An 11,187-nucleotide genomic window follows, 5' to 3' on the forward strand; every position below is an offset into this window, starting at 1 on the left:
TTCTATTTGATCCTATTAGTACCACGGTCAGGCAGCTAGACTATTTACATTTAGTACAGTGCGTCCTGCTCACAGTGTTCAGCTAGATCCGTTCCTGTTATCTTCCTACTGACAGGCAGGCTTGTCTGGTTACAGTATATAAAGCTACTTGAAGAAAATTACAGGTGTTCTATCCCAGCTTAGTGCAGCTACAGGCCATTAGTATGTCTGGAAGGCCAAGAAGGAGAGGCAGACAGTCACAAGCCAATAAGAGAGGGCAAGCAGGCTCTGTGTCTAGTGCTGGTCGTGGAGACGGTGCATCCTCATCAGCACGTGGCCATGGGACACGCTTGGCCTTTTTTTCGGCAGCTGGCCATGTTGAGCCGCAACATGCGGAAGACTTGGTCGAGTGGATGACCAAGCCGTCCTCATCCTCCTCATCCTCTCTCACCCATGCCCAGGGTGCTTTGTCTGGCAAAGCAGCGGCCTCTTCCCTCAGCTCAATGTCATCAGTGACTCCTTCCCTAGCTCCACCATGTCCTCATGAGGATTCCCTCGAACTGTTTGACCACAGTGTTGGGTACATGCTCCAGGAGGATGCCCAGCGTTTGGAAGGCTCTGATGACGATACTGAGCTCGATGAAGGCAGTAACATGAGCGCGGACAGAGGGGGTGCCCAAGAAGGACAGCAATCTGGCAGTCATGCTCCCCCTGCTGCAGCATACTGCCAGGTTTGCTCCAGTGATGAGGAGGGAGGGGATGATGAGGTCACTGACTCAACGTGGGTGCCTGATAGGAGAGAGGAGGAGGAGGAGGAGGAGGAGGAGGAGGAGGAGGAGGAGGAGGCGGCAGCACATCACCAACGAGGCAGGATGCCCTCCAGGGGCCAGCCTAAGGGCAGCACATTGACTGCATCACACCCCAAAGCTCCACATGTGCAGGGCGCTGCAGTCTCTGCGCGTTATTCAAAAAGTTCTTTGGTGTGGGCCTTTTTTGAGACGAGTGCATCAGATCGCACCGCTGCTATTTGCAACATATGTCTCAAGCGTATCTCGCGTGGCCAAAATATCTCCCGCTTGGGTACCACATGCTTGACCAGACATATGTTGACCTGCCATGCAGTTCGTTGGCAAGCGTATCTAAAAGACCCACACCAAAGAACAAAGAGGATCTCTCCTTGCTCCTCATCAGCTGAGATTTCCAACCCCACTAGACCTTCAGTCCTCTCTGAGACCTGCAGTGAGAGGAATGAAGGTGTAGAATTAGGTGTGTCACAGCCAAGTACTTGTGGGCAATCTGCTTTTGGTACACCGACGTCAGATTGTACCAGGCAAATTTCCCTGCCCCAGCTGCTGCACCGCCGAAAGAAGTTTGCTCCCAGCCATCCACATGCCCAGCGGTTGAATGCTAGCTTGGCAAAATTGCTAGCACTTCAACTGCTGCCTTTTCAGTTGGTAGACTCTGCCCCCTTCCGTGAGTTTGTGGAATGTGCGGTTCCTCAGTGGCAGGTACCCAAACGCCACTTTTTCTCACGGAAGGCGATTCCGGCTCTCTACCGGCATGTGGAAGGCAATGTCCATGCCTCGCTGGACAGGGCGGTCAGCGGTAAGGTGCATATTACCGCTGACTCATGGTCCAGCAGGCATGGACAGGGACGTTACCTAAGTTTCACGGCGCATTGGGTGACTCTGCTGGCAGCTGGGAAGGATGCAGGACAAGGTGCAGTAGTGTTGGAGGTTGTTCCGCCACCACGCCTCCAAAATGCTGATTGTGACACACCTCTCTCCTCCACCCCCTCCTCTTCTTCTTCCTCCATGGCCTCTTCCTCGGAACCAGCGGTGCTCCGTAGGCGTTCAAGGGGCTACGCAAGTAGGCAGGCCAAAAGATGCCATGCGGTGCTTGAGCTGGTGTGCTTGGGGGACAGGAGCCACACTGGGGCAGAGGTTCTGTCAGCTCTGCAGGGGCAGGTTCAGAGGTGGTTGACGCCACGCCAACTTAAGGCAGGAATGGTGGTTTGCGACAATGGCACCAACCTCCTCTCTGCCCTCCGACAGGGACAAATGACCCATGTGCCCTGTTTGGCTCACGTCCTTAACTTGGTGGTGCAGCGGTTCTTGGGCAGGTACCCGGGCTTACAGGATGTCCTGAGGCAGGCCAGGAAAGTCTGTGTGCATTTCCGCCGGTCATATAATGCCAGTGCTCGGCTGACGGACCTCCAAAAGGAGTTTAACCTGCCCAAGAACCGCCTAATCTGTGACATGCCCACCAGGTGGAACTCAACGTTGGCCATGCTGCAGCGGCTGCACACGCAGCAGAGGGCCATCAATGAGTACCTGTGCGACTATGGCACCAGGACAGGGTCAGGGGAGCTTGGTTTTTTTTCCCCACGCCAGTGGGCCATGATCAGGGATGCATGCACTGTCCTGTCACCATTCGAGGAGGCCACGAGGATGGTGAGCAGTGACAGTGCATGCATCAGTGACACTGTCCCCCTTGTCCACCTGTTGGAGCACACGCTGCGTGGAATAATGGACAGGGCACTTGAGGCAGAACAGAGGCAGGAAGAGGAGGACTTCCTTAGCTCTCAAGGCCCCCTTTATCCAGACAGTGTTCCTGCGTGCCCGCCGATCACACAGGAAGAGGACGAGGAGGAAGAGGAGGAGGAGGAAGATTGTGTCAGTATGGAGGTGGAGCCTGGCACTCAGCATCAGCAGCAGTCTTTAAGGGATCAGTCCCAAGAAACACATGGACTTGTACGTGGCTGGGAGGAGGTGGCTGCGGACCATGTCGTTCTTAGTGACCCAGAGGACTCCGGACCGAATGCCTCAGCAAACCTACGCTGCATGGCCTCCCTGATCCTGCAAAGCCTGCGTAAGGATCCTCGTATTCGTGGTATCAAGGAGAAGGACCAATACTGGCTGGCAACCCTCCTTGATCCACGTTACAAGGGTAAGGTTGCGGACCTTATCTTGCCATCGCAGAGGGAGCAGAGGATGAAACATCTTCGGGAGGCCTTGCAGAAAGGTCTGTGCAACGCGTTCCCAGAGACTGGGAGGTTACAAACTCCTGTTTCTGGACAACGTGTTGCTGAGGCTTCGGTCAGTCAAAGAAGGAGCGGTGGAGAAGGTGGCCGTCTGACCGATGCGTTCAGACAATTTTTTGGTCCGCAGCCCCAAGGTATGATCGGTTCCAGCAACCATCGCCAGCGTCTGTTTTACATGGTGCAGGAATACCTAGGGGCAAGATCAGACTTGGACACCTTTCCCACCGAAAATCCTCTGGGTTACTGGGTCTTGAGGATGGATCACTGGCCAGAGCTTGCACAGTATGCAATTGAGCTACTGGCCTGTCCTGCATCCAGCGTTCTTTCGGAACGCACATTCAGTGCTGCTGGAGGCGTGGTAACCGATCACAGAGTGCGTCTGTCCACCGACTCGGTCGATCGGCTGACCTTCATAAAAATGAATGAGTCTTGGATCACCACCAGCTACCAAGCACCTGATGCTGATGTAACCGAATAATTTTTTTTGAAATCTCAGATCCCTTCAAAGACTGCCTATGCTGATGCTGAGTGACTATCCCTGAGTAATTATCCTCTTCCTCCTCAATCATCACGCTGATAGCTTGTAAGAACATTTTTGGTTCTGGGCGCCACCACCAGTGCCTAAGGCACAATTTTTCAGCCCCTGTTTAACAGGGGCGTGTAATTACAATTTTTGATGTAATACTTTGCAGCAGGGCTCGTTCCTGCATTCCAACTAGAGTGTCTGTGAGGGGTTGCAGTGTTGTGGCACCAGCACCAGTGCCTAAGGCCCAATTTTTCTGCCCCTGTCTAACAGGGGCGTGTAATTACAATTTTTGATGCAATACTTTGCAGCAGGGCTCGTTCCTGCGTTCCAACTAGAGTGTCTGTGAGGGGTTGCAGTGTTGTGGCACCAGCACCAGTGCCTAAGGCCCAATTTTTCTGCCCCTGTCTAACAGGGGCGTGTAATTACAATTTTTGAAGCAATAATTTGCAGCAGGGCTCGTTCCTGCGTTCCAACTAGAGTGTCTGTGAGGGGTTGCAGTGTTGTGGCACCAGCACCAGTGCCTAAGGCCTAATTTTTCAGCTCCTGTTCAACAGGGGCATGTAATTACAATTCTTGATCTAATATTTCACAGCAGGGCCCTGTGAGGGCTTACAGTGTTGTGGCCACAGCAACACCTAAGGCCCAAATTTCTGCTGAGTATATAGGGCAGGACCCTACTTTCAAACATCTAACTTACAAACGACTCCTACTTGCAAACGGAAGGAGACAACAGGAAGTGAGATGAAATCTACCCCTAGGAAGGGAAATTCTCTCCTGTAAGAGTTAATATGGGAAAACAAGTTCTCCTTTCCACTGATGCTTTCCAATCCTTGTTCCACAAAAAAACCCAAATTTTCAAAAAACATTTTTCATTGGGACAAAAAAGTGAGGTGAAATCTTCTGAAGAGGAGGAAAGACAGCAAAACAAATGTCACAGGGGTGATAACCCTTCCCTATGTTTTCCAAAAAGCTTAGAAAAGATTTTTTGGCTGGAGCTAAACACGTTAAAAATGTTCAAAATTACAAACAGATTCTACTTAACAACAAACCTACAGTCCCTGTCTTGTTTGCACCGCCTGTATACTGCTGTTCAGAGTATATAGGGCCTGGTGGCCCCACACCTTTCCTTATTTTAATTTGGGTGCGGGGTTCCCCTTAATATCCATACAAGACCCAAAGGGACTGGTAATGGACTGGGGGGTACCCATGCCGTTTGTCTCACTGCGTTTCATCCATATTGCCATGACCCGACATGACATTAAACCCGCAAGCAGTTTTAAATGAGATTTTTTCCTTTAAAAATGACATTTGGTGCAGGGACTGTTCTAAACATGGGAAACACGCGTCACTTTACAGGCATACTATAGACACCCCCCAGGTACGATATTTAAAGGAATATTTCACTTTTTTTTTTTTACTTTAAGCATCATTAAAATCACTGCTCCCGAAAAAACGGCCGTTTTTAAAAGTTTTTTTTGCATTGATACATGTCCCCTGGGGTAGGACCCGGGTCCCCAAACCCTTTTTAGGACAATACCATGCAAATTAGCCTTTAAAATGAGCACTTTTGATTTCGAACGTTCGAGTCCCATAGACGTCAATGGGGTTCTAACGTTCGTGCGAACTTTCGGTCCGTTCGCGGGTTCTGGTGCGAACCGAACCGGGGGGTGTTCGGCTCATCCCTAAAGGTGAGGTGCGAAAAGGGTGAAAGGTGAACTGAAATCAGAAAAAGAGGATGTGAAGGAAATGGGAGTGATAAATAAGAAGAAAATAGAGATAGATGTGAAAAAATAAGGTATAGTGTATACAGTATGGGAATTTATTTGCTATAGCGCCAATAAATAATCCTGCGGTCCTGGAAAATAGTGCCCAATTTAGACTTCAACTCTCAGAATCTGGGCGCTAATGCAAATAGAAAGCAGCGCTATTGCCGGCGAACATGCCTGTCAGATCACGTATGCGGGAATAGTGGAAGTCAATGGGGCTCGAACCTGCAAAATACAAAGTTCTCACTGAAGGCTTATATGCAAGTTCTTTGCCATTAAAAGTGTATGGGGACCTGAGTCCTCTCCCAGGGGACATGAGATGTTTTTTCAGGAGCAGTGATTTTAATAATGCTTAAAGTGAAACAATAAAAATTAAAAATTCCTTTAAATATCATGCCTGGGAGTGTCCTTATTATGCCTGTAAAGTAGCGCATCTTTGTGATGTTTATTACTGTCCTGCAGCAAAATGACATTTCTAAAGGAAAAAATGTCATTTAAAATTGCTCGCGGCTGTAATGAATTGCTGGTTCCCGGTAATATAGAGTAAAAATCAAAAAAAAAAAATGGCGTAGGTTCCCCCTACAAGTCCATACCAGGTCTTTTGGGTCTGGTATGGATATTAAGGGGAACTCCATGCCAAAATTAAAAAAAAAATGGTGTAGGGGTCCCCCCAAAATCCATACCAGACACTTATCCGAGCATGCAACCTGTCAGATTAGGAAAGGGGGGTGAACGAGCGCCCCCCTCCTGAACCATACCAGGCCACATGCCCTCAACATGGGGAGGGTGCTTTGGGGTCCCCCCAAAACACCTTGCCCCCATGTTGATGGAGACAAGGGCCTCACCTCCACAACCCTTGCCCGGTGGTTGTGGGGGTCTGTGGGCGGGGGGCTTACTGGAATCTGGAAGCCCCCTTTAACAAGGGGGCCCCAGATCCTGGCACCCCCCTATGTGAATGGGTATCGGGTACATTGTACCCCTACCCATTCACCTAAAAAAAGCAGTGAAATGTGACAAAAGACAATAGCCGGTTTTTGACAATTCCTTTATTAAAAATGTCTTCTTTCCCCACTTCTTCCTCCATCTTCCTCCAGTCTTCCTTCGATTTTCTCCTTCTTCCTCCAGCTGCTTCTTCCCCCACTTCTTCCTCCATCTTCCTCCGCTTCTTCCTCCTTCTTCTCCATGTTCCTCTGTCTTCTTCTTCCCCCACTTCATCCTCCGGGCTTTCTCCTCCGCAGCTCCCACTGAACATTCAAAAAACGAACCTCCTACGATGCTGCGATTAGGCCCATGAAATCACTCCGAGACCCTGCCCCTTTTGACTTCACCACCAGAGGCATGATGGGTCAGTGATGTCACAAGGGGGCGGAGTCTACTGCTGACATCATTTGGTGGCCACGCCCCATAGTTATATATGAAATGTGCGCTATGGAAGTGGACAGATCAGCTGGCCGAAGCGTTGGAGGAGGTTTGTTGTTTTCATGTTCAGCAGGTTGGTGGCTGGTGCGGCGAAGGAGAAAGAACAGAGGACAAAGTGGGGGAAGAAGAAGCCAGAGGAAGATAGAGAAGACTGAAGGAAGAAGCAGAGGGAGATGGAGGAAGACGTGGGGGAAGAAGCTGCTGGAGGAGGAAGAAAACCCAAAGCAAGACCAGAGGAAGCTGGAGGAAGAAGCGGGGTAAAGAAGAAGACATTTTTAATAAAGGAATTGTCAAAAACCGACTATTGACTTTTATCACATTTCAGCAAATTGAAAAAAAGAAATTCCTATGGGAGGGACTTTAAATAGAGCAGATGGTGAATGAAGTGTGGAAAGAGTATAAAAAGTATACATTTTTAATGGAAAATATAAAATAATGAGCACATACATAGAATACAAATGTATAATGATCTGGAAATGAGAGACAGTGCAATACATAAAATTTGTACACACAATAATCGCAGAGATCTGCTGAATGAAAGGTAGATCCAACAGAGAAACCAACGCATTTCAAAATTTGCCTGGGATACTATTTCTTTATCAGGGGTATATGCGATTTGTCGCAGAACGTAAAAAACCTCATACAAACAGTATGGCTTATGAATTTACATCATATCCAGTACAGTATTAAAAGATGAATGTTGCAGCTGTTGGCTCAGAGAGCCCTCAACTCCGAAGGGAAAACCAATGCATCATCACCAGAAGCAGGCCTTAAGGAATGGGGAAAGGGTCCCACACAGAGGACGACTCGGTGTGTCCCTCTGGCCGGAGGAGATTCAAGGAAATGGGTGAGCAGAGAGGGGTGACCGGATGTCGGAGAGAACAGCAGTGTGAACCGGCCCTAATGCCCCTTTCACACTTGTGCGACTGGTCCTGTGACTCCTGCATCCATAGACCTCCAGATTAAACTGGCATTGCTTCAAATCACAAATAATTTGCTGCAAAATCGCAGGACTTTCAGGTCGCACTAGTGTGAAAGAGGCTTTATGGACCTCAAGTTGTATGAAAAGTCAGCCAAGTGTGAAAGAAACCTAATGAGATTCATTGATAACACCTTTGAATTAGGCCCCATTTACACTTGTGTGACCACTGCCTGTGTAATCTTGCGGTATATGGACCTCAAGTCGCATCAAAGTCAAAGTAGTGCAGGGACAAATTTGACTCACTTGCAGGATGCACAAGCAAGAATAGAGCCTAATTCAAAGGTATTATCAATGAATCTCATTAACACTGCTGCGACCTGAAAGGCACACTATTTTGCTGCCACTTTGCTGCTGCAACTTAGCCCCAACTTCTGGGAATGCCTGTGTAATATTGCGCCCTATGCACCTAAAGTCACCTGAAAGTCACACCAAAGTAGTACAGGGACTACTTTGAAGTTGTTGCAACTTGAAGTAGCACAGATATAAATGGTTATCAATGAGAATCATGGGGTACAACTTGTCATACAACTCGGAGGTCCAAATTTGCCCAACTGTGAAACAAGTCATACATATTAGTAAGCACAAGTACATATCCTACACTTACCCAGCAAATAAGCAGCAAATCCTCTCTGCTAAAGATGCACCTCACCATGTCCACCTAGATGGAGATCCTGACCAGCACAGGAACTTCCGGGTGATTACAATGATTCATTTCCGGGTCAGAAGGTGAAGCCACGCGCTTTTGATTGCAGCTGTGAAAATTTGATCGCAACCACGATTAGAATTATTTTCTGTATTTCTACATACGGTATCTTACAAGTGAGTACACCTCTCACATTTTTGTAATTTTTTGTAATTTTTTTATATATCTTTTCATGTGACACTTTGCTACAATGTAAAGTAGTGAGTGTACAGCTTGTATAACAGTGTAAATTTGCTGTCCCCTCAAAATAAATCAACACACAGCCATTAATGTTTAAACTGCTGGCAACAAAACTGAGTATACCCCTCATGTTGGAAAGCGCTGCGCAAACTGCTGGCGCTATATAAATCCTCTATAATAATAAAACACAGCCATTAATGTCTAAACCGCTAGCAACAAAACCCCCAAAAGTATACCCCTCAATGAAAATGTCCAAATTGGGCTCAATTAGCCATTTTCTCTCCCCGTGTCATGTGACTCATTAGTGTTACAAGGTCTCAGGTGTGAATGGGGAGCAGGTGTGGTAAATTTGGTGTTATCACTCTCACTCTCTCATACTGGTCACTGGAAGTTCAACATAGCACCTCATGGGAAAGAACTCTCTGAGGATCCGAAAAAAAAATTGTTGCTCTACATAAAGATGGCCTAGGCTATAAGAAGATTGCCAAGACCCTGAAACTGAACTGCAGCACGGTGGCCAAGACCACCAGTGGTTTAAAAGGACAGGTTTCACTCAGAACAGGCCTTGCCATGGTCCACCACAGGAGTTGAGTGCACAGGAGTTGAGTGCACTGCATCAAATTGGTCTGCATGGCTGTCGTCCCAGAAGGAAGCCTCTTCTAAAGATGATGCACAAGAAAGCCTGCAAACAGGTTGCTGAAAACAAGCAGACTAAGGGCATGGATTACTTGAACCATGTTCTGTGGTCTAATGAGACCAAGATAAACTTATTTGGTTTAGATGGTGTCAGGCGTGTGTGGTGGTAACCAGGTGAGGAGTACAAAGACAAGTGTGTCTTGCCTACAGTCAAGCATGGTGGTGAGAGTGTCATGGTCTGGGGCTGCATGAGTGCTGCTGGCACCGGGGAGCTTGAGGGAACCATGAATGCCAACATGTACTGTGACATACTGAAGTTGAGCATGATCTCCTCCCTCCGGAGACTGGGCCGCAGGACAATATTCCATCATGATAATGACCCCAAACACACCTCCAAGACTACCACTGCCTTGCTAAAGAAGCTAAGGGTAAAGGTGATGGACTGGCCAAGCATGTCTCAAGACCTAAACCCTATTAAGCATCTGTGGGGCATCCTCAAATGGAAGGTGGAGAAGCGCAAGGTCTCTAACATTCATCAGCTCTATGATGTCATCATGGAGGGGTGGAAGAGGACTCCAGTGGCAACCTGTGAAGCTCTGGTGAACTCCATGCCTAAGAGGGTTGAGGCAGTGCTGGAAAATAATGGTGGCCACACAAAATATTGACACTTTTGGCCCAATTTGGACATTTTCACTTAGGGGTGTACTCACCTTTGTTGCCAGTGGTTTAGACATTAATGGCTGTGTGTTGAGTTATTTTGAGAGGCTAGCAAATTTACACTGTTATACAAGCTGTACACTCACTACTTTTCATTGTAGCAAAGTGTAATTTCTTCAGTTTTGTCCCATGAAAAGATATAATAAAATATTTACAGAAATGTGAGGGGTGTACTCACTTTTGTAAGATACTGTATAATGATATTTGAAGGTAAACTTAAGGGAGTTCGATAAGAAATGGTGTCCCTGGGATTACAGCAGGTGAATTACAAAGACAAAGGCCCAGTTTGAGCCCTGGTTCACACTGACAGCAGGAGGAAATCGTGCGAGTTCAGCTGAACTCACATGATTTCATTCCCGCATGTCAGTCGCGACTGCAGGGGGAATTTCAGAGACATCTGTGCAGGTTTCTGCACTGATGTCAAAAACCGCACCCCGATGTCGCCAAAAAGTAGTACAGAAACTACTTTTGGAAATTGCTTTGCCACACCAATTAGAACGGTGCAATTGCCACCGATTGGACATGTCAAATTGCATGTCAAATCGCACCAATATGAACCAGGGCTGACATATACAACACTGCCTAGCCACCAGCTGAATTAATTACCTGCAATTCTCCACAGCTGTTATATATAAAGATGTTACCTTTATCATTTAATTGCAGGTGTGCTCAAGAGATTCATTTTTTTGGTGCACAAATACATACATATAGAAATTATAAGTTATAAAAGAAAGATATTGCACTTCCCCAAATCCACCATCCCCAAAACTAATTAAAAAGAAGAAAGAAAAGAGAAAAAAAAACAAATTAAACAAGCTCAATAATGTTATTTTGCCAGCAGAAACAAAATTATGTACATTCAATTACTAGCTTCAAACATTTTTTTACAGGATATATGGTGTTACATTTAGCAAAACAGTTAGCAATTGGGTTTTAAAGGCCCTGCTCAAAAGAGCTTACAGTCTAAAATTGATCTAAACCCTGGAGTGGACACAGCTTTATTTCAGTGTATAACGGGTAACATTTCATACTACAACTCACCCACTAGTCCACATCATTTTTATCTGCAAGATTATAGAAACATACTTAAGTCATTATTCTTACAAAGCATTCCAACATAATATTAAAAAAGGTACGTATTCGAAATATAACACCCACCACCAGCCCACAATCCACACACAAACATAGGTGACCATGTTCTGCTGGAAGCTACATTTCTGGGTACATGATTAAGCA

This window comes from Aquarana catesbeiana, linkage group LG03, assembly GCF_042186555.1.
Source record: "Aquarana catesbeiana isolate 2022-GZ linkage group LG03, ASM4218655v1, whole genome shotgun sequence".
Lineage (NCBI taxonomy): Eukaryota > Metazoa > Chordata > Amphibia > Anura > Ranidae > Aquarana > Aquarana catesbeiana.